This window comes from Protobothrops mucrosquamatus, unplaced genomic scaffold (assembly GCF_001527695.2).
Source record: "Protobothrops mucrosquamatus isolate PMUCROS unplaced genomic scaffold, P.Mucros_1.0 scaffold393, whole genome shotgun sequence".
In the NCBI taxonomy this organism is placed as follows: domain Eukaryota; kingdom Metazoa; phylum Chordata; class Lepidosauria; order Squamata; family Viperidae; genus Protobothrops; species Protobothrops mucrosquamatus.
Window position 1 is genome coordinate 931624 of NW_015386724.1, and position 8879 is coordinate 940502.

The window sequence follows — 8879 nt, forward strand, 5'->3', positions numbered from 1 at the left end:
GGGGGGGGGGGGGGAGATCCTATTTTTCCGTCTCCCACTATCCAGTCCCAGCTGTCAGTACCTATCCTTCCATTCCCTCCACCATCACAACTGATGAAGCTTCTTGGATAAGAAGCAAAGAAAAAACAGTCCAGTTGCCTTTTGAAAAAAGTTAAAGCACCTTTGCGACAACTATGACCTGGATGACTGAGAATATCCAGACATTTAACATTGACAATCAATATATTTGATGACATATTCAATCTGTCACACAAACATGAGAATGAATTCTACAAAATTATTTTTTTCTTAAAGATAACCAAAAACTTGGAGTATGCAGAATTTTTCACTATTTACCATGTCAACTAATATTTGGAGAAGTGAGCAGATACCAATCTCAAATTACACATACTTCAGGAGCATACATGAAATATACTGTGCTAGTAATCTGTTATTCTAATTTAAAAAGTGCTCTTAAATCTGAAAGAGGAAGACCCCACTGATTTACCTTCACTTGCAATTTCTAACTGATTTGAATGACCTCACAACTACCTGTTTATATAATATTGATGTTACCTTATGCCCAGCTTATTTTGTTATATCCCATCATAGTTTTCCTTCTGACATTGCTATAGCACCAAGTTCACAGTGCTTACACTTTTCTGTACTGATCACAGTTAGTAAATCCTGATAATGAGAGGGAGAAGGGGGTTATATCTTTGGAGTTAGATAAGAAATACATATTATTAGCTATTAACAGTCAAAACATCTTAAACAGCCTACCTCCAGAAGTTATGAATGCTCCAACACTGGAAGTTTTTAAGAAGAGACTGGACAACCATTTGTCTGAAATGGTATAGGGTTTCCTGCCTGAGCAGGGGGGTGGACTAGATGACCTCCAAGGTCCCTTATTGTGGTTATTGTTGTTGTACGAAGTTGGTTTTACAATGGATTACTAATGAAGAGCCACAAATGTCAAGGTAACATCTCTGTTTCTTTCCTGATTCACAGTCCCTGCCTCATTATATCTGAATAGCTGCTAATCACCACGGACAAGGGATTTATTACACCACAATAGATCCTGCCAAGGTGTAAGAATTTTAGTCCATGTTAATAACTGCACAATGACTGATATCCTGGATTACGATCATTATAGTGGTGTATATGAACTTAAGACATTTTATCAATATTCCCTTCACAATATTATTTTAGTTCTTATCAATTTTCTTAAATTATTACAGGGTCTCCTTGCTTTTACATTATGACTGTTTAGTTCTTAATGGTGACGTTTTTGAATTTCATTCCCTAGTCATAAAATATGGACAAACCTGTGCAGGGTTTTTTTGGTAGCATTACTGCAAATGCTTTGCCACTGTCTTCCTAGGGCTGCGAGGGAGAGTGTTCAAAGATACCCAGCTGGCTTTCACATCTAAGAACAAGAACCCAGTCTCCAAATAGTAGCTTGGTGCTTTAACCACTACACAAACTAGTTCAAATGTTCCTTTCTTACTACCTACAAAGAGAAAGAATTGCCATGGCAGGAGAAACTACTCCCTCCCTCAATGACTAGTGCCTTTAATGTCATGTTAAGCAAGAGACCCTTTTAAATTATATAACATTCAAAGCAAACTCCAGATATCACCAACTTTCTGGAAGGCACCCTGTGCTCCAAAGCATGGGGCCCTAATCCCTGGGCTGTGGCCCACTAGTGAGCATAACCCATTCAGAACAGGGCTGCACAAGTGGTGGACAAGCATGTGTACCACTTGTGCAAATGGACTGTGCACACTTGCACGTGCACTTACCACTCAGATAGAATCATCCCCTCTCCCGGCTCCCTACATTGGGCTTCCAAGCCGGAAATGTTGGGGACCACCAAAGGACTCTGCAAGTGGAGACCAATGGTGCCTGACACACAGGGGGATAGGATTAGATGTTAACTACCTGGCAGTCTAGAAATGGGGAGGGGAACAGAAGCAGTCTTGGATAGTAACATTTGGAGAGAACATAATACATCAGACTGGAATGTCCCAGCACCATTTAGCCCATTGCTCAAAGATACCCTATGTCTACATGTTTTAAAAGAAGAAAAGTTTAGAATTTAAGAAAATGTATCTTATCCCTGACTAAGCTTTAATATAGTCTCCAATTTGCAAAGGAAATAGAGGGTAAAACTCTTAAGAAAATGCAATGACTCTAAGTAAGATTCAACACCATAAAAATGAGCCTGGATTATCACAATGTAACTTTCCCTTCCCTTTTCCATTTGCTACAGAAAGTACCCCCCCAAACCCCTAAGACAGTTAGGGAGCAAAGGGCTGAGAGTATAAAGGGAAGGGGAGGGGAGAGAAGGAATTCCACCTTCTTTGCATTCTGCTATAGGTACTGTTTGCTAGAACATAAAATTCTTTATGGTTTCCATGTCAGGAAGCTACTTTGTTTGAAACTTCCTAATCCACAATATTATAACTATGGTGATCATATTTGCATGCTAGAATTTTTAGGAGTGAAATTCATTACTTTTAAAAGCCCCTTCCAACACTTTAAAATTCAGTGTGATTGTACAATATACATTATTTATATTTTTATCAGCTTCAAACAGTAAGCCACTATTCAAACACCAAAATCACTTTTATTTGACCAATCATATAATTCAACAAGTCAAATAAACAATAATTATAATGTTCAATAATATACACAGCCCACTTTTTTTCTTAAGCTCTCAAACAGAGGTACAGATGTTATGTCATACCTTCATTTTAGTTTTACATGACTTTCATTTCCCACAAAGCACCTCTCCACCCCCACCCCTGCCACAGCATTATATTTTCACATGATGTATCCTTTGCAGGATTTTCCTAATATAACCAACGGGAGAAAGAACATGACCAATTTTGTTCTACTTGGAGTTTAAGTATGGCCATCTCCTTTACTATGGGGTTCCAACTATCTAATAGTGTACTTACTGGGATCATTACACTTTGGATGACTATACTCCAACTAGAATGAAGCCATCATGTATTGTATTGCTAGAATGTAATGATTACAGGAATGAAATAATCCATGATTATTCCCAAAACACGTGGCACCAATTGCCATTAAAGAAAGAGAACTATTGTAATTTAATATATAAAAATTAGAATTTAAGTTCAAAGCAAATTGTTTATTTAAAGCAGATATAGTTTCAAAAGAGATAATATCAATAAGGGGACAAAGTTACACAATGCTCTAAATAACACTAATAAAAGATAAGACAAACTAGACAAAGTTCATTTAGCTGTTTTTGTGATATGAAAAAAAAGTATAAACCTTTGAGCTTAGTGCCAATGGCTCCACTATATTGTTATTTATAAATCCTAAAAAAAAAAGGGGGGGGGGAACCTGCTAAAAATAATATATTTAATTTCTGATTTCCAACTGATTTACCACCTTTCAAACATAAACTATAGGAACCTTATAAGTATCTGAATATATCTTGCTGCATATACTGTATATATGGAAGCCATACGTGCTTAAAATTAAACTTCTATTATGTATATATTTATTTTAAACATTTGAATAGCTGTCCATCTTAAAACCAAAGTCTGAGAAGCTTACACCCAACAACAAAAACTGTATATACTATTAGGTTCACCTTTGCTGCACGTATTTCCAATCAAATATTGGAAATTTAACTTCCCAATCAGATATTCCTGGTACTGTGTCTTTTTTTCCAAAGTTGCGCAATGTTAACAGCCAAGAGCATTATCTTAATAATTTCTGGTGTTTTTATTGATATATTCTGAAATTATGCTTAGTAAAAAGAATGGTTTCATTTTGAATTTGATTTTTAAGATTCTCTGAATGGTGTTAGCACTTTGTACTATTTTGGAAGTTTTTTGCATGTCTATCACATCTGATAGAACGTTTCTTCTATCTTATGCCATTTCCAACATTTATTACTGCATAATTTATCTTAATTATTGATGGATATACAAACCATGGTCAGCTATGATATTCTCAAAGAATCTTTTATATGACTGAACAGCTGGAAAATAGATCTAAGTTAGAAAAACCCAGAAAAAAATCAAGTGAGGGCTAGAATCATGTAATGAGGGGTAATAGGATTGATGTAGGATGGAATCTTAAGTACAAATTTGACAAATACATCCACTCCATCTCAAGTGATAGCTAATACAGACATGCATAAAATGAGTTTGTATACTTTTTGTAGGGAATATACTCTATGGAAATTTAGGGTTTTTAAAAGTTTACATAAAACCTTTATCAAAAAGTTAGAATGTTTATTAAAAAACCTAAGCTAGTTGCTTGATCAACTTTCAACTTAACATTCATTCTAAACAAACAATGACCCCAAAAAAAAACCAAAGAGGAAATTGGAGTTTTTATCATTGTAGCCCACTTCTGAGTTTCCCAAAAATGATTCACAGAGAGACATAGTCAGAAATCAGGCAAAAGGTAGGGAAAGAGACCAAACTCAAACCATGCCTGTATTAGTTTTGACTGTTAGATAAGAGTGAAAAATATTGTTAGGTGCAGGGTGGTAGAAACTGCAGACATGATTTGCTCAAAGATTGTTGATATTATGTTTACAAGCCCCTAGTTTTTGCAAATGTAAACTCCAGCTATCAAAAACAAAAGTATTTCCATCCTTTGTGAAATACAAAAGATTTCCTGGCTTGTAGTCAGCCATTATATTAATAAAAATGAAATAACTAAAGCTGTTACATTATATAATAATTAAAGTCAAGTTGAGTAAGATTCCCTTACTGTAGGAGGTAAAGCACTCTGAAATAATATAGTCCAAGCAAAGGTAAAGTAAAATTGTTCCTCCCCTGTATAGGACTGATTTATTAGCATCAGATTACAATCTGCTAGGTCAAAAGTGCAATAGCTGTGGAGAAGAGATGATTAACATTTTTCTTTCAGGCTATTTCCTTCATCTAGATCAGGGGTGTCAAACTACCAGCCCACAGACCAGATGCGTAACGCTGAAACTGTGCCCACACCATGGCTGGCAATGGAGAAAAAGTCGCGATACGTCGTGACATGTCACGTGACTTTGTGAGTTTGACACCCCTGATCTAGATCATCCTCTAAAAGATCCCACATTTTCCCACATGGATGATAAAACAATCATTCATTTATTCACCCATTAGCAGTATTCCTATAAACAAATTTAGAACCCCAAGCAATTTTTTTTCTAAAAATCCAAACTGTCTGGAAAACTATTACATGGATGTAACTTTTACTCCAAGCATTCTCTCAGATTAGCACTACCATACCTACAATGAATATAGCTGGTTTTAGTTTTGTTGCTTAATTTTTAAAAATGTTACCCAATTCAGACAGAAAAACCAATATTCAATAAAATAAATTCTGAGTGAAAAGGTATAGTAGCTCTTGTTTTGATTTCCTTTGTTCTGCAAGAACTGGTAATTTATAACATTTAAAAAAAGTAATTTATGGTCAGCAATAATTTATCTACAGGGAAAACCAACTTGCAGATAATGAAACAGGAAATTTATCTTCCAGATACTATAGAATATTTTCTTTCTATCATCAGGCCAGGCATAGTTATGACTTCAGTCTTTGGCTAAACTTACTATGAAGTTCTAGCACAATTGCTTCTCAAGACAGAACATAAAGAAGATTTATTATTATCTCTTGCCTTAATATTTCTGATACCATCAGAAGTTTGCTTTTTAATAAAGAAAAGTTGGTTATCCAGACCTGCCAATGGTGTAAATAAACATATAATTATTTGCTTAGAATCTAGTAAAATACAAATTTTAAGAAAATATGACAATCCTGAAACCACAAGGCAAAATTCTTATTTATTACAAACACAGTATATTGTGACCATATCATTTATATTTCAGTATTTTCATTTTGTCATGTTTTAAATCCTTGTTAAATTGTCATTGTTGAAAGTCATATATAAATCACAATGGATTTATATTACATGAACTAGCAGAATGAAAGTTGAAAAATTTCATGAAAAGTCTTTTATGATTTGATACCTAGGTAACAGCAATAATTCAAAATAGTGTAGCTTAAAATTGAACTATAACAATCAAAGGAACTTGGGTTGAAATTTAATAGTCCACTTATTTAGGTTTAGGATTTTTAACATTCAATTAATGGCGTAAAGGTTAAATTTAAATGGAAACTCAATATATTATTTGTTTGGGAAACATTTATTATACTGAAATCAATTTGATTCTGCAGATGAAATCATGCAGAAAAGATGCAGGCAACACATACACTTAAACGGATCTCTCATTTGGGGCATCAGTCAAGGGTTAACTCCTTACTTTTCTAGAAATTTGTCAATACTTTGGTTTAATGTAACTTTGAAGTCAGGGCTAATCTAGACTTGAGAGCAGGAGAATATGAGTATATGAGCTGGATTAGGCCTATGTCTATCTAGCCACAGCATGGTAGCCCATCAGTTGTATCTAAGAAGCACAAATACAGGAGGTCAAGGCAATGCTCCTAGGATATAGAGGCAGCAATCAATCATCAAGAAGAAGAACTCTGGATAGGTCTGTTCTATGGAAATTTACCTAGTCTCATTTTCAACTATCTAAAATAGTTCACTTCCTTATCTGTCCTTGGTAAATAGATGGCTATTTAAATATTCTATTTGAAAAGTAACTACAAAATAACAATTTGCTAACTCTTCAAGGTGTGCACTTATATCATCCATCCAATGGCTCATTTCCCTCCATCTGAGCCTGTAAACTAATTACTACATTTTATATTTCACATATGATAAAGCTTACAAAAGAGGGACTGAAAGCTCCACTAGCCGTTTCCTTAACAAATTATTTAACATGAAATTCCTTCAGTTGCAGGAAGACAGAATATTAGCCTTTGAGAAAGGGTGATTTTACCAGAATCTATTTAGGAAAAGATTTCACAAAATCAATTGTGCTACAAGGCAGTAATTATAGAGGACTTGAAATATTTCCTATTTAAATTTTACATTTGGTCTATCCACAAAAAGAATGGCTCAAATATATGCTGACAAATGGTAGTATTAAGAATGATATTTCATTACATTCAATACAAGCAGCAACAAAGAATCCAAAGTTAAATTTACAGAGGGAGAATAATTACTGCTTGTATAGCAGCAAACCCCTATAAATGCTGATATAAGATATTTGCAGAAGATGCCAAATAGTAATTAAAAACGGATTCTTGAATATGAGCTGAATGGATACAAAGAGATTTAACATAACAACAAGCAGATCTGAAAAAGGAATAAATCAGCTTACAACTGTTAAATATATTTCAATGCTATTCAGTAATGCTGGCAAGTTAAAAACAAAACTTTTCTAGGTTTGAAACAGAATACTTTAAATAACCAGCCTGCTGTGCTACATTTCCAGATTTTGATCTTCTAGATTTGTGTACTGATCTGTATTATTATCATTTTCTCTCTATCATTATCATAACTATCCACTACTTAAATATATTTCATTACAGTGTGGCATATTTTATACTTGTCTGTATGCACATCTATTTAATCACCTTCAAATATAGAAATATTTCAGTGCGATCTAAATTCAGATTAGCAAACATATATTAATGTCTTCAGACAATTTCTATAAAGCGGTGTAGAAAACCCTGAGCTATGACTTAATGCCTTTTAGAGTTCATCTCATTTTCCAAGGCTAATTTGTCTTAATCTGTTCAGAAAGCTCCATCCAGAGATTTAGAACGCAATGCATATATGATAGTTAGTTCTGTCCCTGAAAATAATTATAGATTAGCTAATAAGGTAAAGCTGAAGCCATAGAAGACAGATGGTATAGCTGTAAAGGAAAAAAAATACAAAATAAACTTTATCTGTCTGGGGAAAAATGGATGAGGAAAAAAAAAAACAAGTCCAGAAGCATACCGCTGCTGGAATCCTGAAAAGAAACTATGCATTAAAACTCTTCATTTCAGAGTTGTTTCTAACTCCATTTTACAGCATTTGGCTGAAAAGTAACATAATTACAAGCAACACCATAACCATAATTTTTCAATACACAGAGGTCATTTCAAAATCAATTTCAAAATTGACTGCAAATTAATAATCACCATAATGGAAACTTTATAGTTTGCAACACTCATATTTCAGAGGCTGAATTCATTTCTAGGGAAACATTGTTTTAGTCATACTGAACAAAGATGATTAGGCATGAAATCATCTGTCATGATTAAAACAGATTTTCTTACATATATATAGCATGTTTATTCCTGCAAAACTCAGCAATGTCTAATTAAGGAAACTCATCCATTTGGAAAACACAGAATCATTAGACTGCAATTTAATGTACTTTGCATGCAATAAATCAAATTTTCCCTTGGACTTCACCCCACAAATAACATACACTGTGTTAATAAGAATTCTTAATTAAGAAGAGATTGAACAGTCACTTGCTGGAAATGATAAAGGGTCTCCTGTTTGAGCAGGGGATTGGACTAGAAGACCTCCAAGGTCCCTTCCAGCTCTATTTTAATTGATTTCTAACACGTCAAAATTTACATTTTAAGTTATTTGTATCAATTTTACATTATTTGTGTGAACGATATAAGTTAATATATAGTACACATAGCAAATAATAATAGCAATACAATATATTATATATATATTGAATAATAAATCATGAGAATAAGTGTAATAACTTTCTAAAAGGAGGGCATCTATTCCAGCAATATATGGTTGACGTGGCTGCTAAGACTGAAGGCAGGAAGCTGAGTTACATCCATATGGATCAAGCAGCCTGATTATATATATATATATATATATATATATATATATATATATATATATATATATATATATATATATATATATATATATATATATATATATATATATATATATATATATATATATATAT

General features: G+C 33.5%; 1 protein-coding gene across 1 annotated transcript in view; it reads right to left on the reverse strand.

Annotated features, from left to right (window-relative positions):
• Positions 1–8879, reverse strand: part of LOC114922153 (cysteine-rich motor neuron 1 protein-like) — a 123965-nt gene that overhangs the window by 48454 nt on the left and 66632 nt on the right. The window lies entirely within an intron of this gene.